Below are 24,954 nucleotides of genomic sequence, written 5' to 3' on the forward strand. Positions count from 1 at the left end.
GCTCTTGAGATCAAAATGAGACCGCTGTGTACTGTCTGCATCTAATTGTAAACCTTTATAGTTTAACAATCAGGAAGTATGTAGTTAGCATACTAGCTGTGGCTTCTAAAAGTTGTGAAATGTGCTTATAAACTCGTGTTCTGAATGCAAAAGGTAAGTGAGGAATATGAATTGAATACTGCCGTTGTGTCCTTAGGCAAGACACTTAATCCATATCGCCACCACTGTCTGCGTACACTGGTGTATGAATGAACGTGTGTGAATGGGTGAGTGGTTCCTTGATGTAAAGCGCTTTGAGTGACTCGAAGGTGGAAAAGCGCTGTATTTACCAAAACATATGAAAAAAATGCATTATTTCTGGGTTTGTTTGTGTTTTGTTGTTGGTTTTTTACACATTTTTAAAGACAATCCAATTCATATACAGCACCTTTAAAATATCATGTTGTTGTTTTAGTTTTTTGTTTTTTTTTTTTGTTTTTTTCCATTTAAAGGCAGTATAATTCATATACAGCACCTCTAAAATATCATTTTTTTTATTTATTTTTTTTTATTTTTGGTTTTTCTTTTCACATTTTTTAAAGACAATGCAATTCACCTCAAACATATCTTTTTTTCACATTTTTAAAGATAGTACAATGCATATACAGCACCTTTAAAATATCAGGGTTTTTTTTTAAGACAGTACAATTCATATAAAGCACATTTAAAATAGTAAATAAATAGTTTAAAAAAAAAAACTATGGGAAATATTGACCACAAAATAATAGTATTTTTCTCTCACTTATTCTACGGCAAGTCAAAATAGTCATAATTGTAACAGGCCTTGTTTCCGTGCTCCCCCCTTGTCTGTTCTAACGGCCGGGAGGGCATCTGGAGTGCATTGACGTCATTGTTTGGGTGCTTCGAGGGCTCTCCACTCTCTCGGCTCCATCTGAGAGTCCATTCAGTCCACAGGAGGCAATTGTCTTCCTCATATAAGTACATTTAGGCGCTGGGTTGTGTTTCTGCCATTCTAAAACATTATCTGTGAAATGGATCTCTTAAAACAGTGTGGGACCGTGTTGAAGTATATGCTCTGTCTGTGTCTAACTCTATCATCGCAGCTCTATTGTCCTCTCGTTCAGTTTGTACTTATAGGGCCTGTGATGGAGGGCTTTGTTTGAAACGCAAGCCAAAATAAAAGGTAAAATACTATGTTTTACGGACACACCTGTAGTTGGACGAGTGTCTCTGAAAGGCAAAGATGCTAACCACTCTGCCACTGTATTACCTGAATTTTGTATTTTTTGCTGTATCTCTTTAATGCATGTTTGTGCTTACATGTTTTTGACTTGGGCAGGTCAGAAAGGAGCTATGTGTAAGATTTAGACTTAAAAAAACATAACTATGTCCCAGGTATTAGGCAAACACAGCTCCATTGGACTTTGTATATTTGGTATTTTGGTTCTCAAGACAAAGGCAGAATAAGCCCAATCTTTCATTTGCTATATTCACCTTATTCCTGAAGTTGCCGTGGGCATCGTCACCGTCGTTCGGGTTGTATTGTTTGGCATAGAGCTGCCGATCGTGACAGTAAATAAGTTCCATAGGGACTAAAGAGCTGTTTTAAAGCCTCACAGAGAATCGGCTCATTGTTGAGTTGCTGATCACATCAGCATAGAACATTTTACACAAATCAACCTACTTTATATCAGGTTTTCTCCAGTGAAGTGCCACTACAAAGAATTTGTGGTTTAGTAGCATTTTGGTGCAGAAGTATGCGTGGTGGAATAAGGTCAGTATACAATCCAAATATCGCATTTTCTGGACTATGCGTCACTCTGGAGAATCAGTCACACCACAAAAAAAACAAAAAAACAACAAAACATCATAATGAAGAAAAAAACATATATAAGTTGCACTGGACTATAAGTCACATTTTTGGGGGAAATGTATTTTACAAAATCCAAAACCAAGAACAGACAAACAGATCTTTAAAGGCAATTTATAATAAGAACAATAAAATAGAGAACAACAGACTGAGCAGTACAGCTACATGAAGCATAGACAGAACTGAATACTGAACAAGTTATTAACAGTTAATCAGATAGTAAAAGCATAAAAAATAAGCTAAGAAGTTTACTCCAAATCAGTAAATCCACTGAATTCTTCATCCTCAGTGTCCGTACTGGTACACAACCTTAGAGTGCCTTGGTGCAGTTGTCAGTGTGACAATAATGACGATGTGAAATTATATATTTGAATAATTTCACATTTAAGTCGCATCTGAGTATAAGTCGCATCCCTGGACAAAATATAAAAAAAATAGTGCTACACTTAGTCCAGAAAATACGGTAATCATATTTTTAACAGTGTAAATATGGCAGATTATTTTCTCTTGGTTTTGTATCTGACCCTACACAACCCTCCATCAGAGCTGTGCTGCACATGTGGGAGCGCTACAGTACAATACAGAAGTGCTCAAAATGGGGGTCTGATTTTTGTTTGACTTGTGGGGGCTCTGAGTACACCTGTCACTATAACACATTTTGAAGTGCAATATTTTACTGAAGTAAATATAGACGATAAACGATAACATTGAAGTAGAATTATCCTAAAATAACTATTCTAAATGTGCAATATTGTTAAAAACCATGAGCTGCAATACATAAACATACACATTAGTATCTATAATTACTCATGGAAGTTCACATATCTCATCATATTGCCAAAAAACAGCCAAATAAATTGTCTTTAGTCCAAAGAAAGGCACACACGATGAAATATTGAACGAAATATTGTTCCAGCTTCATATATTGAACAATAAGTCAATACAGTAAGTAGCCAACTCTGACATTTGCAAGAAATAATATCTATTTTGATTCAATTTTGCACTGGTAAAAACTGTCAGGAGAGCAGTCCATCTCCTGCAGCACAACAACTCAAGACTAATTAGTCCTAAATATGTTCACAGACTTTAAATGGAAAACATTCATAGGCTCGCTAAAACGTACTCATGTCGACCCGATGGGGAAAAAGGTTTGGGCACCTCCAGTATAATATTGTGATTACATCGATGTCCGCTCCTCTGAGACATTTTAGTGTCTTTTAGCTCCTCCATTATTGGTCCCTTTCATGCTCTGACAGTGTTTCCATTCATCATCACAGTATTGGAGACAACAGGCTTTGAGGTCTAAAGCATTGGGCTGCTCCAGGGCCCTAAAAGCTCACTTTCAATATCTCTTTGAGCTCACATTGCTTAAGTTCTGTGAAAAGCCTCGCTCGCTCCTCTGTGTCACTCGCAGTGGGATAAAAGAATGACAGGGTTTGAAAAAAGACAGAAAAAAAAACCAAAAAACGTTGGCAGCGAATTGTGTCGATGCAGGGAAGCTAAGAGCAGAGAGAGGAAACGGGAGGTCAGATTTCAGTCCATCGAGCGCAGAGAGGAAAGGAGGGGGGTTGAGGGGACGCTTTGACATGAATAAGCAACAATATAGACCCGCAAGAAGCTCCCAGGAAAGTAGATCCGGATGACAAATATAGATCCAAAAATAACAATACAACAAAAAGGTTACAGGATCGATTTCAGACACGAAACATATGTGCATGCATTCATTTCAGTTTCATTCAGTGGTTTTAGGTGTAGTGGGGGGTCAGAGTGAGTCAAAGGTGCTCTAAAGAAGACATATTGTGCGTTGCGTTTGCTATATAGTCGTAACCTATGACACCCGTGGATCGTTATGTTGTAATTTGCACATTTTAAATCAACTTAATATAAGAAATGTGTCCGCTGACTTCTGCGTTAGAAAACTGCGGTGTCCAACGGGAGCTGACATCGGCGTAAACGTCATCACAACAAGCCGGCGTGTAGCTGTCGGACCCTCGTGTGGACAGCTGCCAATCACACCAGCGACTTAAATGCTTCTGTACACATTCTACTGCAGAGTGCGATTTGAGCTCGTGCCTTGGCAGAGGTTCAAACTAAATGGTATTTGCATTGGTGTTGTTACGATACTTTACATTTTAAACTACATTTTGATCAGTATTTTGATATTGATGCTTGTTTTAGTATCAGTATAGGTGTTGATTTGTTAACAACGCTACTTTACAACAAACAGTGTTTTGGCTGTTGCTTGGTAACAGATGACATCACGACATTCTACAGGCCGATAATATTTAAAGTGCACATATTACACTATTTTCTGATGTAAAAATGTTGTTTCCTCATCTCAAAAATACCTGGAGATGTGTTTTGTTTCATTCACACAAACTGCATATTTTGGCTGAGTTCTTTTCTCAAACTAAAAACACTCTGTTCCACCTTGTGATGTCACGTGGTAATACAGGAAGTGCTCCGCTGTGTTTTTAAACTCCACACACCTTCACTGTCATTCATTAATATAATTTGGATAATTTCAGCCCTGGAATTGCTCATCTCTACTGAACAAAAGGTAAAATGTTGATGTTAACTTGAAAAGCACCACTTCATGACATCACAAGGTGAAACAGAGCATTTTACGGTTTGGAGATGTAGACAGAGTAATAATAAAGGGTTACTCAAACATGTGTAAATGAAACAAAACACAACTCCAGGTATGTTTTTGCATATGTAATGCAATTCTTAAAGGGTTGGCTTAAATAGTTAGTTTTGCGAAATATAGTACCTGTAATACAGATGGAGACCGCTAAAATATTATTAAAATGCAGGTTTGTGTTGTAATACAGTGAGTTTTTGGGTCTAGTGACTGATAGAAATGATCAGGTTCAACATTTGTGCATTTACCTTTTGGATATTTCATAGCAAAGTATAATGTAATCTATAGCCCCTCATCTGGGAGTATAACATCATCACATTGTAGTATCTGAACCCCCCCATAGCCTTTTGTGTACTTTTACATGCACACTTCCCCAGTACTGAATGCCTCTAGTCTCCAAGAGCAGCCATTTTCTCCGCCTCTCCACCCTGAGCGCTCATTTGCCGTTCTTAGTCTGGGCTTTAGCACAGAGACATATGTGGCGTTCATACGATTATCTGAAAGATGGATGTCTTAAGTTTAATTCTGCCCGGCAACAGAGCAGCTCGCCATTGATTAGACCCCATGCTCTGACTACAAATGCGTTCCCTGTGGGTTTAACAGGAGAGCTACAGCAAGCACAGAAACGAATGCCTGACCGCTCACCTCACAGCCAACAATACAGTTTTAATGAAGCGGGTGAAGTGCCGTGTTGCGCTAATGAGACGCTGCAATGCAAATGATCAGGTTTAGCTGTGAATATCTCTATAGATTCACCTATAGATTCAATACAAGCACAATGTCAGTTTAAAGGTCCACTGTGTAGCTTTTCTGATGGATTTTTAAAAATGTCTTCTCAAAAAATAGACCTGGAGTTGTGTTTTGTTCACACATGTTTGAAAAATCCTTTATTATTCGTGTGTCTACATCTCCAAAATGCTCTGTTTCACCTTGTGATGTCATGAAGTGGTAGTTTTCAAGTTAACAGCTCCTTTTATCTTTAGTTCAGTAGAGATTGGCAATTCCAGGGCTGAAAATACCCAGATGATTCTAGTGAAGGTGTATGGAGTTTAAAAACACAGTGGGGCACTTCCTGTATTACCACATGATGACATCACAAGGTGGAACAGAGTGTTTTCTGTTTGAGAGAAAAGCCTAAATCTGCAAAGTTTGTGTGTTAAACATGTGTGAATGAAACAAAACACAACTCCAGGTCTGTTTGTGATGAGGAAACAACATTATAACATAGATCAGAAAACAGTGTAACATGGGCCCTTTAATGTTTGCCTCATAAAGTAAAGGTTATTGAAAATTAATGTTCCACAGCTTGGCATTAAACTTCTATTTATATTCATAGAGGCACATTACAGGTCAGATCAGCAGAGGTCTGCAGGTTTTCAAGGTGTTTTTGGCAATGAAACGCAAGCAATTGAACAAATACAGATACAGACAGATATGGATAATGCCATATCTCACTGGAGAAGTTGCACACTGCTGCTTTAAAAAGAAACCCAAAAAAGCCATACAGTGGACATTAGCCGCGTTTTAGCTAATGGTAAAATACTGATACAATCAAATATATTCAGAAGCTGAGATAGAGGAGAACAGAGTTAATGGCATAAAACACAACTATTCTTTGCACTTGCTCTTGTGTAATAATTTGATTTGACCATTTCTGGTGCTATTAAATTAAATTAAATGATATTGTGGAGAAGAGTTTTCGTTTATAAATGTGTTAGTTGTGTTTGTTGAAGTGCAGTGTGTGTAAATGCTCCTCCGACTGAGCTGCGGTGGAGTTAATGGCATCTTGTTTTTATTATGTGAGAAAAGGCACAATACGTCTCTCTGCTCTGTCGCTCGGCTCAGATTGTCACACAGGAGGAAACACTCACCTTTTAATTTCAGCCTCTCTCTCTCTCTCTCTCTCTCTCTTTCTATCTTTCCCTCTCTCCCCTTCATCTGTGTTTCCCTCTGTCTCTCTCATCCCCTCAAACTCTCTCTCTTCTCTCCGTCTCTCTCTCTCCTCCCTCCCTCTCTTTATCTCTTCCTCCCACCCAGTCTCCCCAGTCTCTTTCTCTCACCTCTCTCCTTCCTCTCTTTTTATATATCTCTACCTATCTCGATTTCTCTCTCTCCCTCTTTCACCCTACCTCTCTGTTTATTTCTCTTTCTGTCACTCTCCACCCTCCCTTTCTCCCTCTCTGCCCCTCCTCTCCCTTTCTCGCTCTTTCACACCCTCTCTCCATCCCTCCTTCTCTGTCTCTCTCTCTTTATTTATTTCTTTTATTTTAGAGGAATAAATATATTAAACATGTAACACACTACAACACATTACCTGTCTCTCTCTCTTTCTGCCTCCCTTCCTCTCTCGGTCCCCCTCATTCTCTCACTCTACGTCTCTATTTTGCTCTCACCCTCCTTCTCTTGCTCTCTCTCTTTATTTATTTCTTTTATTTTAGAGGGACAAATACATTAAACATGTAACACACTACACCACACCAACTATCTCTTTCTGCCTCCCTTCCTCTCGATTCCCCTCCCTCCCCCTCTTTCCTTCTCTAACACATTTCCCACATAATTCCCTCTCTCTGTTTCTTTCTCTCACTCCCCCTCTCTGTCTCTTTCCCTCCCTTTCTTTCTTTCTTTCTCTCCCTCCTCCTCATAATTCTCTCTCTTTCTCTGTCTCTTTCTCTTCCTCCCTCTCTCCCTCTCTGTCTCTTCCCCTCCCTCTCTTTCCCTCCCTCCCCCTCTCTCTTCGACTCACTCTTTTTCTCTCCCTCCCTCCTTCTGAAACACATTTCCCACATAATTCCCACCCTCCCTCTCTGTCTCTTCCTCTCCCTTCCCCTCTCACCCTCTCGCTGTCTTTCTTTCTCTCCCTCCCAATTCTTCTCAAACGCATTTCCCACATAAATCCCTCTCTCCCTGCCTCTCTCTTCCTCTCCCTCCTCCTTCTCCCCTCTCAGTCTCTCTCACTCTCTCTGTCCCTTTCTTTCCCTCCCTCCTGCTCAAACACATTTCCCACATAATTCAGTCTCTCTCTCCCTCTCTCTATCTCTTCCTCTCCCTCCCCCTGTCTCTTCCCCTCACTCTCCTTCTCTCCCTGCCTCCTTCTCAAACACATTTCCCACATAATTCCCTCCCTCTCTGTCTCTTCCTTTCCTCTCCCCTCTCACCCTCTCTCTGTCTCTTCCTCTCCCTCCCCCTCTCTCCCTCTGTGTCTCTTTCTCTCCCTCCCTCCTCCTCAAACACATTTCCCACATAATTCCAGGTTGTCGATTAGCAGCTGTGTGTTATAAATGCCACAGAGGTGACCAGAGCCTACAGGCTAATGCAAACGGATGCCATTTAGACACGGCTCTAACAAGGCCCATTGTACGCTGACATTTCACTTATACACCGCTAATTCATATTCTATTATAGACACGATCCCGTCGCCTTATCTACTTTTCCTTTCTGAGTGGAATTAGGAGAAGGAATATTCCATACAAGCCATGGAAAAAGAGCGTTTGGAATAGACTGGGATCACGTAACATCTGGACACTGTGGAATCTCTGTAGTGTCACCTGGAGACAGATTAATGATAGATTGGTCATGTTTTGTCATATCGGCTGTCGGGTTTAAGTCTCCGGAAAAGGCCGATATTTTGTTTTGGTCAATTTGCTGCCTAAAAACTACACAAAGCTTTATATATTTACACACACTTTAACACAAAGAGACAAAAGATGACAACACAGCCCTCTTATAGGTTTATATCCTCCTTACATTGTCTTATATCAGCCCAAAAATGTGTAAAAATGTGCGTGTGTGCTTGTGTGTGTCCATGTTTGTTGGGGTGTGTGTGTGTGGGGGTGTGTGTGTGCATGTGTGCTTGTGTGTCTATGTGTGTTCAAGTGTGTGTGCACATGTGTTTGTGCATGTGTGTTTGTGCGTGCATGTGTGTGTGTTCAAGTGTGTTTGTGCCTGTGTGGGGGTGTGTTTGTGCATGCATGTGCGCATGTGTGTGTCCATGTTTGTTCAAGTGTGTGTGTGTATGGGTGTGTGTGTGCATGTGCATGTGTGTGCGTGTGTGCATGTGTGCTTGTGTGTCTATGTGTGTTCAAGTGTGTGTGTGTGGGGGGGTGTTTGTGCGTGCATGTGTGTGTGTGTGCATGTGTGTTTGTGCGTGTGTGTGCATGTGTGTTTGTGCATGCGTGTGTGTGTGCAAGTGTGTTTGTGCGTGTGTGTGTGTGCGTGCATGTGTGTGTGTGGGGGGGTGTTTGTGCGTGTGTGGGGGTGTGTTTGTGTGTGCATGTGTGCATGTGTTTGTGCATGCGTGTGTGTGCAAGTGTGTTTGTGCGTGTGTGTGCATGTGTGTTTGTGCATGCGTGTGTGTGTGTGCATGTGTGTTTGTGTGTGTGCATGTGTGTTTGTGCGCGTGTGTGTGTGTGCATGTGGGGGTGGGGGTGTGTTTGTGCGTGTGTGTGTGGGGGTGTGTTTGTGCGTGCGTGTGTGTGTTTGTGTGTGTGTTTGTGTGTTATCCCTAAGGTGATAGACCTTTATAAACGTGCTTACATTTCTAGGTTAAGGCTTAAACGCCACAATAAAAGCAAAGTTGAACACAAAAGTGCGTATTACTACTGCATTCTTTTACTTTTAAAGGTACAGTATGGAACTTTCTGGAGGCGGCACGTCAAGTAGAAAGTTAAACCCAAACCTTCATGGAGATAGATACGTTTTATGACATAGCATAGACTATTATGACCAAAGGAATCACATTTCTATGGAAACAAGAAAGATGAGGCCCTCTTCCTGGCTAAAGTAAGAGTATAAGAGTCAGGTTTGTGGAGATGCAAGCCGTTCTCAGTAAAAATGCATGCTTTTCTTTTCATGCTTTTCTCTTCTTTCTCAGTGCAATAAACAACCAAAATGAAAGAAAACACAGGCTTTTATTCAGTCTTTTTGTGGCCTTGATTACCACTTTCACAACCTTTTACAATTTTTTCTTTTTTTTTTTTTTTATCCACACAACATTCGATACGCCCACCACTACAGCTCAGAAAATGACAACCACTTGCCACTCAGAATTGTGTAATTATGGTAATGCAGGAGGACGCTGGGATTAAGGTCAGTGCCGTTCATTTGACTATTTGATTTGAGAAATGAAAGCGCGACCAGGGGAAAAGGAGGGGGCAGAGTTAGCACATTCGCCAAAAGAGTTCAAACGGGAATAAACCTGCAGGATTAGAGCCCAAATATGACACTGTGATGGTTCTAGGTCACGAGACGCCATTTTGGAGCTGTTTCACTCCCCCACTTATTTGGCACATCATTTAATCACATAACGTACTCCAACCGAACAACGAGACTCTAATGGAACAAACGGGACAAACCTTTTAAGACAAATCACCACATCATGAAATTGGTTGGAAAAAATATTCAACATTTAGCTAAAATAAAATCGGTGTGTATCTGCTGTTGACTTTACCAAGCAGTGATAGGATGCAGTAAATGTAGTATTGTGTAGTAAATATATCTGCAGTCATTTCAAAATATTACCAAATACATCCTTTCTACTCCATTCATTTTAACTACTTGATTATTACTTATGAAACAGCCACATGGAAGATAATGCAAATACTGTTTAGATTGTACTAGTGTTGTCACAGTACTACAATTTCTCAATACTAAAGACTAGACTCAATACTCGACTTATATCCGATACCAAAATTATGATAAAAAACACACAATTTAGACAGTATAATGCAATTTTCAACATTAAATCATAGTACTTTCTTGTATATTTCCATGTGGCCTTATATCTGTGTAATCCCTCAGTCATCCAGGTATGTTCCATAGTGATCCATGTGGCATACCGTATTTTCTGGAGTACTTTTTTCATAGTTTGGCCCGAGGGTGCGACTTATACTAAGATGCGATTTATATGTGAAATATATGTTTTTTTCTTCATTATTATGCATTTTTTGGCTGGTGCGACTTATATTCCGGAAAATACAGTACTAGTCTATGGGCCTTATACTTGTTTTAATACAGCTCAAGATCATTCTAATTATTATTGGTATCGATAAGTATCATAATTGTGATACTTTTGACAACCCTGCCATATACAGGTGTTGATGTAATTAAGTTAATGTGCAGGGCAGATTTTTTCCTCATGAGTCTTAGATTAGATTTTGTCCCGAACAGAGTACAACATCTTAAGAATTGCCAATAAAAAAATTAAAAAAAGAAGAAGAAAGCATATGTATAAGGCTAAACTCAGCTCCAAACCACATGTTTTTGAGACAGAGGATTGGCTGTGGACCACTCTAATGAAAAGACCCAAACTGATCAATGAAAAATACAGATCACTGCATCTCTATTAAAACTCTATTAACTACACAGCCCTTACTTAAATAAACGATACCCGCAACGCCAGTACAAGCAGAACCTGTCGCACCATTTCACCGCCGATCTACAATCTTGAGAGAGTCAAACAGCTGGAGACAAAGCCAGATGGTATTTTTAGAAGCACTTTAACAAGACGAGGGAGACTGAACACTCAAAGGAACAGTACCTGGAAAACCATACATATACTGTATATATACACTACAGTGACATTCAACGATCTCCTATCTCCTTCAGGACCAAGGACAGCGGCCTCTCTCTCCTTATTAAATACACACAGGCAGGAGATTCAGATGGATTACCTTTGAAAAGTGCATTTAAACATAATAATAGGTCTGCAGTGGTTGTAATTTGTATTTGTCTGGGTAGAAAAAGAACATTTAAAGACTGTTGGTACATGTATGCAGCATTATAGGACAGACATGGACACAAGGTATATATAAATGGACATAGCTAACCTGCTAGCCGCCACGTTCCACATAGAAAGTGAGAATGGGTGTGCGTCCGGTTCCATTGATTCTGGCTCCAGTTCGATTTTTATTGAAAAACTGTGGCCCTTCTTTCTGTAACTGCTGCTGTCAGACCCGTCCTTTTGGTTTTAAAATGTTCATATTAACCCGCTCTACATGATCTTGGTGTTTTTATTTTGCAATTGCGTACGTAAATTAAGATATGAACATTAATAACAGACAAATCAGGCTTTATTTCACTGGAATCAAACGTTATGGGTGACGTCATACTCCCTTAGTCCACTTCTTTATACAGTCTATGAACAAAGTACTTTATACTGGCCCCTGTCCACACATAAATATGCAAAAAAAAAAAAAAAGCAAGCCAATTTTACCAACTACTCCCTTGGGTTCTTGGATCAAATGCAGAGAACCAATTTTCCAGTAGGTTCCAGCAACAAGATTACATCTAGACTAGACTATATTTTTTTCAACTATATCACATTTATTTAAATTTATTTAAATTACTTTTACTGTTTATTAAATGTACAATTGGAATATTTCTGATTGATTGCTGTAATAGTCAAAATAATGTTATCTGGATTATAAAAAACAGAATCAAAACAAGATCATCGTCAGTATTCGATCAGTATTCGATCAGTACTCGTCAGTATCGTCAGTACTACATCGTCAGTATTCCGTCAGTACTCCATCACTGTAATATCTCTACATTCATGAAACCCACCAACAGACTGATCCAAAAGCTTAGACTGTGTTAGTGCGTTTAGTGAGAACCAGGTCAACTTCTTTACTTCGACTTCTGTTAAACAACAACTGAGAATTATTCAGAATTATAACCAGCTATGTCTCTATGGAGGAGCTGGAGGAAGTGTCTGGGGTGAAGGAAGTACCTGCTTAGACTGCTCTCCCTGCAACCCACTCCCCGGATAAGCTGAAGAAAACATTGATAACCATAACTAAAATAAAAATAGTAACTGTGTGAACATTTTAAAAACCCAATTGTGTCATTTCAATTCAACAAACGTCAGCGTCTGTTTAAGCGATTTTATTTATTTATTTGCTTATGTAATCTGTCTGTTTGCGTCACATTAAGATCGTTTGAAACCCGGGTTTGATTTCATAAAACCGGCCGTGTACTTGAGGAATCGTCGTGGGAATAAGAGGAAAACAAAATGAAAGATCTCGCTTTTTGGTCCCGATGTCAAAAATCCTGAATAATCATTAAATCACGCTGTTTCCTCTGGCAGTAATCAGACCGCTAAAATTAGAAACCATGACAACCCTAGTTCCCACTTTCGATTTCGATTCATCTTGCCAAACATCTCTGGTCGTTGGATGTCTGTGGCAGGGGGCGCTAATTGGTGTAGTGTCTTCTGAAAGCGGCGTACGTCCCGGTCCCTGGTGTGCTGCTAGCGTGTGCAGGTTCCACGTCCACACTATTGGGAGCTCATAAACACCTTAATCTCAGCTTCACACTTCGATGAGTATCTAAGGGAGACACGTGCACACAAAACGTCACCCCCCAACGCCACTCCCCACCGCCAATCTGCTCATTTAGCACTTTTGGAGGAGGTAAACCTTCTGCGATCTGCCGTCACCCTTATGCAATAACATCCATGCTAGTATTACTCAGGTTCAACAAGTTCAGTATAGTTTGATATATTGTTGAAATAATAAACGATAATGCTGAAACTAATTTATGCCACTGATACAAAACCCAAGAGCAGATTTAAACCACAAAAACAAATCTAAACTGACAAAGAATATCATGAGCTGCAATAAATAAACGGCAGAATGAAACACTTAGTACTTAGTTTGTATCTGTCGTAGAAGTTATTAATTCAACCTTTTGTGGCTTTAATCTTATCGTATAGCCAAGAAATATCCAAAAATTTGCCGGTGGGTCAAAGAAAATTGCACACGATAAATATAGACCCCAAAAAATACAGTTCAGGCTTCATATACTGAGCGATAAGTCGATATAGTCATTATCGTGGCAGGTCTATTCAGCTTTGTTTTAACGTAACTGTACTTGGGTGTTTTGAAAAGCTGATGAATAAAATACTTATATATTAAAAAGTAGGATTCTGTTCAGAGTGTGCACATCATAAACAACAAGAAGACTAAAATATGAACTGATTTAGAGCAGGAATCGTTGTAATAAAAGGTCATATAGTAAAACTGTAGCATTAGCAATCTGATCATTGCACCACCTTTTATGATTTATGATGATCAAATCCAAACTCTACGGAAATAGTCCAGAGGCCAGGTAATGATATTGAAATCAATGCACGCTTAGAACACAAAAAACACAAACAACTTCAGCCGATCAAAGTGCTTCACAGAAATGTCAACAAAAAAACACATATACAGATAATGCGATACATAGGAAAAGTACAATAAAACACTAAGATATCCTGTCTAGCTACTATTAAATGCCAGGGAGAAGAGGTCTTAAATTGCATTAAAGGGGCAATTCATCAAACCCTCTGGAGGTAAAAGTATGTGGTTTGGACCAGAGTTTGGGCTTTGGAGGAACAAATTTGGCGCGGTGTGTAAATGGTAATGACTAAAAGCCTGTCTTGTTCATGTCCACAAAATCAACACTGAGCTAGAACCTAAAGTCAAATAAAAAATTAAGATCAACCAATTAGAGAGAGGAAAAAATTTGATTATTTTTTGCCACGTCACTCTATAAGAATTATACCTAAACCTAAACTAGTCTAGTACTGAACCTAGACTAAACCAGGTCTAAGCAAGTCCCAAACCTCAGCCTCTACACCGACACCCCGGCATTCTCAGCCCACATGTGAGGTCTGCTTATGACACATCTTCATCGCCAAATATTCAAATCACGCTCCTCTTCTCCTTCTGCTCCCCTTATGATTGAATTACAAACAGACCATCCGAACATAACGCCCAACATAAAGCATGATTTTACCGTGACATCCGATCGCGCCGAAATACAGCTCCCCGCTCCCCACTATACGGCCCTATGCTTATTGCAAACATTGATCACCATGTTGTAATTCGATAGAAAATGTCAAAGTAGCGAGGAGGAGGAAGAGGAGGAGGAGAGGGGATGAAGAATAAACAGGGATATGCGTCGTGTTGGCCAGCATAAGGAGAGGAGGTGAATTGGATTGACATAAGGGACACAGCCAAGGTCAGCGGTGATGGGTTTGTTTAATGAAACCTAGTGTGGTGTGGGCAGGACTAAATCAACAATATCCCAGTATAAAAGGTTAATAACGACCAAGAAAAGATTAGGAATTCAGCATGTTTGGTTATTCTTTCTGTGATGTAAGATTTGAGCTGTAGAACGTTGGATTATGAACTAAAATCACAAACTGATTACTGAAGTGTTGCATGTGGACGATGGTAGCTCAGTTGGCGCGGTTGAGCGGTTTGAATCCGGCTCTCGACGTAAACATCGGCGGTAGAGCAGACTGACCCACAGTTTGGTGGAACGATTCCAACCCCCACAAAATGAATTCTAACACTGTGTCCTTGGGCAAGACACTTAACCCAGACCGTTCTGCTATTTATTTATTGCAGCTCATCTTTTAACAATATAATATACCGTATTTTGTCATATAAGTTGCTTTTTTTGGCTGGTGCGACTTATACTCCAGTGCAACTTATACTCCAGAGAATACGGTAATTGTAGACTACTTTTTTGTGAATAATTTTACTTTATTATCATTTATCATTAATATTTACTTCGGCAATGTATCAAACTTCAAAATATGTTATCATGACAGACCTAGATACGAGGTTAATTGCAATCAAATCGAAATTTAAATGTGAAATCAGCAAATCGCAAAGACTGCAGTATCATCATTTCAAAGTACAAACTGCTAACCCTGTACTTCTGTACAAACATGTTCTGAAATGTGATTCTTGTATTGTATTTTCAGAGTTCATATCTCAGTCTTTTAATCAATTCTCCTGTAGGTGTTTAAAACGTGAACTTTGAACAGAATCCCATTAATAAAACATGAATCGCAAATCTAATCACGGTGTTAGTCAGACAAAATTGACATTATTTTTCCCAAATCGTTCAGCCTTGTTGAAGATAATGTAAGAAACATGGATAGAAGAACGTACTGTACAATGTTTCTCACTGAATTCCCAATTTGCACATAAAAACAAGAGTGATTGTAGAACTGAACCTGGACTAGACTAGGACTAAACCAGGACTAGAAACAGGTTCACGCCGCACCTACACCTGGACTAAACAAGGCTCAAATCAGGACCAAAATAAATGCACTCTCAGTTAGTAAAAGGGTAGAAAAGGTTGTATTCTTTGTGCTTAACCTAATTCTGAATAATTAGAATGAACTGGGCCAGATGTCAATTTTAAATATACTGTGAATCTCTATGGTAAGTAATGTATTTATTATTATTATTATTATTATTATTATTATTATTATTATTATTATTATTATTATTATTATTATTATCATCATTATTATTATTATTATTATTTTATTTTATTTTATTTATTTATATTTTTTTATATTGATGAAAGATATTAAAAATACAATACACATGATTTTTTAGCAATGAAAATAATGAACAACTTGTAAATGTTTACTGTGATACTATGGAACATTCCAGTCAAAGCAATAACTACATCTCCATGGTGACAAGCACGTAGCACACCCTGCACTAGAAAAAGTTGCTTAGTGTTACCTTTAACCTATCCATTACGCTGCTTTCATTTGAATTTTAAAGCATACTCGCTCGCTCTCGGCTCCTCCTAACCTCTCGCGTTGACTGAGGCTCCTTCCTGTCACACTCGTAAAGATAAAAGAGAATTTGAAATCGTGGTTCAGGTCTCAAAAAATGGACCCCTCATGCCCTCTGTGCCGCACCCTTCCCCCAAATATCTCCCACAGAATCAGCGATCTGTCATAAAGGATGGCCCGTCCAGATAGGGTCCTCTCCTCTTCTCTCCTTGTTCTACCGCTGCTGCAATAGCTCTGCTCCCTCTGGCTATTTATAACAATACAGCTACAGAATATCCGCAGGCAGCACTCAAACTCAAGGCGGTGGGCTCCTACCGGTTTATATGGGGGTCCGGAGTGAGAAGAGGCCAGACCAATAAACAGAGGGGGGTAATAAAGCATGGGTGGTAGAACAGGTCATATATACTGTGTTTTCTATACTAAAAGTCACACTTTTTTCATAGTTTGGGGGTGCGAATTATACTCAGATGCGATTTATATGTGAAATATATGTTTTTTTCTTCATTATTATGCATTTTGTGGCTGGTGCGACTTATACTCCAGTGCGGCTTATACTCCAGAAAATACATAAGAGCAGGGGATCTTGCCAAAAAAAAAAAAAGTATAAAATAAAAAATCGAACTCAATGTTGCTATCAATTACAAGGTTTTATAAAGATTTTGATACCATAATAATTTAAAAAAAAAACACAAAAAACCCCTGACATTTTCAGATCTCAACAAGGTGCATGTACATGTAATTTCTTTGCCTGGAATGTTCCACAGTACAGCATTAAACGTACCTATACCTCATACATTTCACTCCAGGTGTTTTGATGCTCAGTTTTACCGCGAGTGCTCTCTCCTCTCCACAAATTTAAACTGTAATTTGACACGCACGGTGGTGTATCCCTAGCTTGTCACCATGGAAACAGATTAAAAACCATACGATGAAATTTACCAGACTCTCTACCTGAAAAGTTTGATTCTAACGTGGCCGATATTTCAAACGAGCACCTAGTTTGAGTGCTGTTGAGAGCTGTCGTTGGGTTTGTAATAATCAAAACGGTGATGGAGTTTAGACGAGTGGTTTAAAATTGCACTGTGGAACTTTTCTGGTTGAGGGTACACTGACTGCTTGTTTAGTCTGACATTTTCCACAGTATGGCATTACATGTATTTACCTCCATGAAGCCAAACAGGTCCCTTTATCGTATCTATGGCAACAATACTCTTTTTTTGCAAGACAGATACGTTAATTTCTTGGGTTCAATCACATTTAAAGATAATTAATAGATGTTCTTGTGTTCGTTAGCATAGTTTGAGTGTAGTGTTTTGGTTTGAGGTTGGGTTTGGTCCCATCTCCATCTCGTTTTAGTGTCTGTCATGCACGTTTGTCATGCACTATAGCCCCATAATGGACACATTTGTATACCATTTGTAGTCTTTACCTATAGACCTATAGACCTGCGCTTGGGTGATTTTAATCAGTTGTTTCTTGCATTAGTTCGGTTGTGTCTTTGGATTTGACTTTGGCCTGGTCTGCCTTAGATCTAGTTCACTGGTCCTGCTTTAATCCTGCCTTAATCCCCCTTCAGTCTGGATTAGCTAATGGCTTCACACCTGGTTGTTTTAGTTACATTTTACCAGACAGCCTCACCTGTTCTTTATCACGTTAGTGTTGTCACGATACTAAACTTCCAAACACCATTCTGACACTAAGGGAAAGGCTTGATATCACAGTGATGAAAAAACAAGCACACTCCATTTTCAGCACAAAATAATCCTGCTTTTTTAAAGTTACCATAAGGGTCTGTACTGGTGTTGGCAAAGTACAAGATTCCTCTGTCTAAAACTGTTCAAAAGAGATCACATTTGTCACGTTTATGTGATTTTGATACTTTAAATTGAATATCTATGTTCGATACTGGTTTCAATGTCGACTACTATCTGATTTTCAATACTTTTGCCAACCTTATAATACCTACACTGGTCCATCCTCTTTTGGCACAATAGAAACTCGCTGTAATTTCTCTCAGATAGGAGCCTACAGAGCATCTATTCAATGAGCCCAACACACTGCAGCAGTGGAGCAAAAAAGCGCTCGTGTTGCCCATTTAGCAGATAGCCATCTTTGGAGACGCATAAAATGGCAAATGCGGAGGATCACGACTGCTTTGCACTAAATGAGAAATCTTGCTACAGCGAAGGAGCCTAGAGTGGCAAAGGGAGGCTAGATTGAGATAACACGGGCTATCCATCGCTCTCTCGTCTATATCCTCCGACATGCACTCCACAGACCCGCTCCCCAACACATCCACGGGACAATTACATTTGATTAATGGCTTAAACCTCTCGCCGGTCCATCCAGACGCCGTGCACACACGCTCACAGACGCAAAATGACTCGAAAAGGCGATTAGGCTGTCAAAACGATAACAAATCTCTGAAATTAATTTGGAATCAGTTCGGATTTTTATTTTATTTTTTTACCTGCAGAGGACGCGCCTTGCCACACACATACACACACACACACACATCCGCGCAAACACAGAGACAAGCCCCTGTTTATGTCCCCCCGTCCCGTTAAACCGCAGCCAAATGGAAGATTTTTTGTTTAGATTTTTGTTGCTGCGTAAAGACACCAACAAAACTACAACGCACGTCCGGAGCTCGTCTCTTGAGCTAAACCAATATCCAAAAAGGTGCAATCTATAGGACAGCATCGACAAATGCAATGAATTCTTAAAAGTATGGAGATTTTCAGAGCCAGAACCAGACTCACCTGCTGTAGCCCTCACTGCTTCCAAGCATCCTTTCGCATATCTCCGAGACGGCAACTCCCAGCCAGCCAGCGACACTTACTTCAATACAGATCTCTCAAGTCTCTCCGCGCAAACAGACGTCCTCAAAAACCAAAGCCAACGAGAAGAAACACCCTCAAGAACAAGCAAAATCCACCAATTAGTCTGTTAACCTGGACACCCGCAGACGGTGACGCACGGTAGATGGATGGATGCGTCGCATGTCCGAGAGACTCCCAGCGAATTCAACTCCGAGGAATGCGAATGGAAAGGTAGAAGCGACCAGAGCTGAAGAGAGAGACAGAGAGGGAGAGAGGAAGAGAGAGAGATAGACTCCCACGCGCGTTCTGGCTCCTTGGTGCAGGTCTCTCCACCGCGAGGCTGCTTCTGTCGTCAGGCGCAGAGGCGATCCGCGCGCAGCAGCCAGAACGCACGAGGAGGAGGGAGGAGGGAGGGAGAGAGAGAGAGAGAGGGAAGGAGGGAATGAGGGAGGGAGGGGACGATCGTCGTACACTCACATGCGCGCGTGGACCCGTCACTCAGCGCACATATGTGTCTGATCATAACACGGCTACTGCTCTTTTACGCGCTGCATCAATGTCCAGTTTTTTTGGCGCAAAATAACAACAACTACAACAACACCAACAACGCCCCTTCAGACTGCGCGTTCCGGATTGTACAAAAGCGTCAATATGTAAGATTAGCAGAGCAGGATTGTGGTGAGATCTGATGGAGAAATGAAATTAGATTGGAGTGTCTGCGAGCGAGGGAAAAATGAGAAAAAGAGAGACGGAACTGTGGTATTTTCGAGCGCGTCCGCCTGGTGGCACTGTCAGCCTCATGTACAAGAGGGGCTGTGTGGTCTTATCTGATTTCCAAAGAAGCAGGAGCTGGAGGAGGCGGCCTCAAATCACGATCACAAAGGTGTATAACAGTAGCATGGATAAATACGCACACTTTACTCACCCCAGATATTTCATTTCCATCTGCTGTCTTTGTCTTCTGTGACTGACAACCCTATATTTTTTTTTTATTTTTGGCTATTTTATTTTGCTCAGTGAATTTGAATTTGAAGTAAAATTCAACGTGGTAGGTTTTTAGAGGTGGGAGATGGATATTGAAAACCATATAATATCGCAATGGTTGTTCTGAATGAATAGACGCTTCTAATCTCCCAAAAAGTGTGTAAAGTGATGTTACGGAAGTTGTCGGGTTAATTCTATTGTAATTACAAGTTTTGTGTGACGCTTGAACCTTAATTGAAACAGTTACAGGCACATTCTAGCACATTACTGATGCATTGTTCAAAAAGCGTCTGAATATCGTTATCAAGTTCATAACAATATAAATATAAGACATACATTTTGGTCAATATCACCAACCTGACTTCACTTTAAAACGTCAGTAAAAGAAACATTTATAGGCCTACAAGTCTTATTTTATGTTTATTTCATTATGTTTGTGCTTATAATGCTAAATATGGAACAATGTAACATGCTTGTCCAGCGCGTGCCAGAATTAACCAAACGGACTGACAAAAAGGTGCAAACATAATAACCTTCCATTAAGTGGCATTGATTTAGGTGCCTGAAATGATTGTGCCCCCTTTTGCACCTCTTTAGACCTGGGCCTGGTCCCACTGGTGCGTTGATAGCAAGACAGGACGTAACAGTTACAAAACATTCAGTCCATACACATGACATAACCTCGATATCGGCTCAAACGAGTATGTAGTTTCAGTATTGTTTCCTGTTTCATTTTTGATTCTTCTGACGACCCTATTACACAGAACATAGGTTAAAGATAAACAAGACAGCAGATGAAATAGTCACAATCTCTCAACAAGACAGGAACATCTGATAAAAATATGAAAAAGTCCAGTTTACTTTGTGTTATATCACTCGTGTAGCATGTAGTTTAGTTTAGCTGCGCGGTTTTACATGCAATTTACTGTACATACATTACACAGGAGCATAGTTGAAGCAATTGCTAATAGGCGCGTACCCCTGAACAATGTGATTACAAGAATGCATTACAATAGCTGGAAGGGAATTGCTAAATCTGATCTCAACAACTGAGAATCAAGGGAATCAAGGCGAGCAGCATGCGTCCAATAAAATTTAAAATCATTGTGTGTCAAAAGTATGATTCAATTGTTTGAAATATATCCAAATAATACTGTTTCCCTTCCCTTCTGCCTGTTTGAAGCATGGTTGTAGTGACTTTAGTACACCCTACTGGCCACTGAGCAGACTGCATCAACCGCGGTTCCGAACGTCTCATTAACTTGTGCTGCTCTATGGACTCTCTACATGTGCTTTTACAACCGGAGAGGCCAGCAGGTTGTTTTAGAGACTTGCACATGCATATCCAGCTCAAACAACGCTGAATAAACCCCATGGAGGAATCTGGAGGAGCTGGAGATTTCTAGTGAGTGCAGATGTGCAGCAGGAAATGACAACAGCAACACCAACTTTCAACACTCTGTCTAAAAATAACTCTCTTTTAGCTTCACGATTCTGGTGATTAGGTGTTAGCTTGAAATACAGCCATTTAATCAAACATGAGCTAGTTTCCGGGCGAGTTTGTGTGAAATAGAGGATCTGGATGAGGCAGGATACAGTTCTTTATATACAAATATTAATAAACTTTATAGGTGTAGGCTTCTCTATTTAGACTCCAAATGGATTGAAAATGTCAGTACAAATAAATATACAAATTTGCAGTATAGTTTGCATAAAAAGTTGTGTTTTTAATTGTTATCGACTAAATATTGATGTCCAACCCCAGTCTGCTTACTCATAAAAGTCACTGCACACTCCTGCGGCCAGTATACTATATTCATTTTGGGAAATTTACCCCAAAAGTCTCTATCCGCTCAAACCATTTCTTATTTCCACAAACCGATAGATTACAACTAGCAAACAACAAGCTAACTAGGCAAATGCTTTTCTGTGCAGATCAATGTCTAGCCAGTCTATATTCACATGCAGTAAACAATCCTTAAGACAATTAGTTCCTGTTCACTGGCTTTGCTTTTACATGCGTTTCAGTGGCTACTTCAAACGCCATAGCAGGACCGCCATAATCACCCCACATAGATCGCATTGATCTGGCCAATCTACACTGGTATAGATTCATTTCGTATTGGTTAAAATTAAGCCGACAAGGAGCGGCTAGGGGTTAATGTACAGGATTATCTGTCCTCTTCAAGTATACAGAGAGAATACTGAGCAGGTTACACCTCGCTAGTACAGAAGAGTATTGGATTTGTACAGAAGAGAGAGGACTAGTGATGCTTTTCACAGCAGACAACGGGCTTGGGAGCTGTACAGAGGCCACACGATCAGTACTGTGCTACTTCAAGCCACATTATGTAATTTTTTAGCCAAAACATACACAAAATAACCCTTTTTTTCATTATAGTTGTGTTTATTGCACTAAAAAACTGTGAGCAAATCTCCTGCTAGTTTCCTTGGACATGTTGTTCCTTGGGCTATACTATTCCACAGTACAGCATGAAACTTTGACACGTATATGTCTTCATGGAGATTATTTCATAGCATGGTTTCAACTTTCTATTGCTATGGAAACATGCAGGTGACATGCCGCCTCCAGAAAGTTACTTACTGTACCTTTAAGGCTTAAAGTCACATGTTGAGGGTGATGAAAAATTGTATCTAATAGGGTCAGGAGATATTGACAGAAATTAATATCTCAGTGTGTTTTTATGTTTGTTTGTGTTGTTTAATCGTCATGACAATATTCAGGCAATACAATGGGAATTATCAGAACTTACTAAAACGTACCTGAAATGGTTGAGGATGAAGTATATCCACTGAACTACCCTGGAGCCCTCCACACACTACAGGATCATTGGCCCGGATCTGATTTTCCTCTCCCTGATTTAGATCGTAAGGGGCAGACGGACTGACGGACACAGAGGCACAAGATACAAACTCAGGAAATAGTGATAATTTAAAGATGAGTTTATTACTCATTACTTTATTACTCGTGACCACTCTGAGGCGCTAGTGAGCAGTCCAAACTGTCAGGTATGAAAACAAACCAAACCTTGATCTGAAAAGAGCTATTAATATAAATGCATGGAAGACCAGATGAACCCCATTGGACTATTTATTCCACACCTCTTGTCCAGTTGTAAAGTAAAACTGCTGCATTCTCATCCATTTTATCCATTACAATTTGTCCTCTGAAATAATGACGCCCAGTCCACAAAACAGTGCTCCTATCCAGTTTGAAGCGTTCTTTAAAAAGTAGAAAGGTGAGAGTAGTTCTTCACCTGTGTCTGTTTACATAAATCTACGCAGCGTGGATCGGGTTGAAGCTGCTACAATAAACACGATTCTACTTCCTGTGTAGTTTCCCTCTAGTCTTATATGTATTAAAAGCATTTGTCTGAACTGCTGCAACACATTTGATTTGCGCTCACAACGTTTAGCTTGTGGCGTGCGGTCTTTTCGCTGTCATATTCTCCTTATCTGATTTCCTTGCATTTGTGGTCTGCACCTTTTTGTTGCACGTTTAAATAAAAGACTGAAAAATCCTGTTGCGTGTTGCGGGCTTTTGGTGCGAACTATTTTGCACAGATTTGAGCTTTGGTTATTTCTTTCTATGACTGGTTTGTAGATAAATGGAGTTCTCCCATTGGCTTCTGTCCATAGACTGTATAAAGAAGTGGACTTTGTTTGTTATTAATGTTCAAATCTTGATTTACAGACACAATAGTGAAATAAAAATACCTGGATCATGTAGAGCGGGTTAATACAAACATTACAAGACCAACATGACGAGGCGCACAGCAGCAGTTACAGAGAGACGGGCGACAATTGTTCAATGTAAAATGAATTGAAGCCAGAGCCAACTGATCCATAAAGCATACCCATGATCATTTCCTGCGGCTAGCATGTTAGCTATGTATACAGTCTATGTTTCTGTCATAAAAATAAATATTAAAAGAGCCAGTTTTTTTGCACAGCTCTTTGAAGAGAACAACTCCAAAAGGTTCAGATCCCACAAGGAGCCAAAAGTCCCATCACTAATGTTCCCCTCCATCTCAGCCCTGCACTGCGTTCTTGTGGAGGTATAATTTTGGCACATTACAGCAGACTCTGAGGACCCGGTACACTGTAATAACCTCCACACACTGAGCCAAATGCTATAATTAAGCAGGAAATCCAACTGAGTGCTTTGAACGAATGCATTTGACTTCATTTATGTTGCAGTAAATGCATAAGTGCTTTAATTTCAATTAGCCTGCTACGTGCCCCTACAAGATGATTACATAAATTATAGTTTGTTTATCCTGGGAAGGCACTCTATTGATTCTATTAAACCTAAATGCTACTCTTATCTTGTCATATTAATATCCAGTGTGTTATGTGGAGTACACTGGCCTATACTCTGTGCCTCCCAGAATACAGCCAATCTATGTTTCTATAATGAATCAGCATCATTTGTTTCAGGCTAAAATTACTTGGATACGCTGTAGCTCTTGGTCTTTATTAAAATTAATTAAAGTAAAGCTATTTAAATTCTTGATTAAAAATAACAGTAATCTTGCCTCAGATGTTGTTGCATTTGACTTGCACATAACTGTCTGTGGGAGTTGCATGTTCTCCCTGGGTCTGCGTGGGTTTCAGTTTCCACCATCAGCCCAAAACATGCATCATGTGGTGCATCATTGGAGGTGGAACTAAAACGTATGGGGCCAAGTCTAAAAAGGTTTTAAAAAGACATATTCTTTGTCTGGTATTTATTTATAATCTTTATAGAGGGGATACTCTGCAAAATTGATGTTTTGAAGCTTTCTACCATGTTATAACATTGTTCCCTCATCAAAAGCATGCCCGAAGAGGTTTGAAATGTCATTCATGCATGTTTGTGTAATCTAGTCATCTCTCCCGGGCCCTATTCGAACCCTCCTTACTGTTAGCTGTAAGATTCTGTCCAATGCTCAACCCACAAACCTAAATCCCCCATGCTCCCACATGACAATTCTACATAAAAATACATAAAACATGATACAAAACTTACTCTACAACTTCA

At 39.8% G+C, this 24,954-nt stretch overlaps 1 protein-coding gene across 3 annotated transcripts in view; it reads right to left on the reverse strand.

Moving 5' to 3' along the window:
* Positions 1-24,954, reverse strand: part of LOC117372641 (leucine-rich repeat and immunoglobulin-like domain-containing nogo receptor-interacting protein 1) — a 246,341-nt gene that overhangs the window by 33,166 nt on the left and 188,221 nt on the right. Inside the window, exon 1 of one of the 3 annotated variants that reach the window (XM_033968464.2) lies at positions 18,867-19,152. The exons of the other annotated variants lie outside the window; for them this stretch is intronic. The gene's annotated coding sequence lies outside the window, so the exon portion shown is untranslated. Of the gene's footprint in view, positions 1-18,866; positions 19,153-24,954 lie in introns of those variants that run through there. 3 annotated transcript variants of the gene reach the window in all.

Source organism: Periophthalmus magnuspinnatus, chromosome 6 (genome assembly GCF_009829125.3).
Source record: "Periophthalmus magnuspinnatus isolate fPerMag1 chromosome 6, fPerMag1.2.pri, whole genome shotgun sequence".
Taxonomy (NCBI): Eukaryota; Metazoa; Chordata; class Actinopteri; order Gobiiformes; family Gobiidae; genus Periophthalmus; species Periophthalmus magnuspinnatus.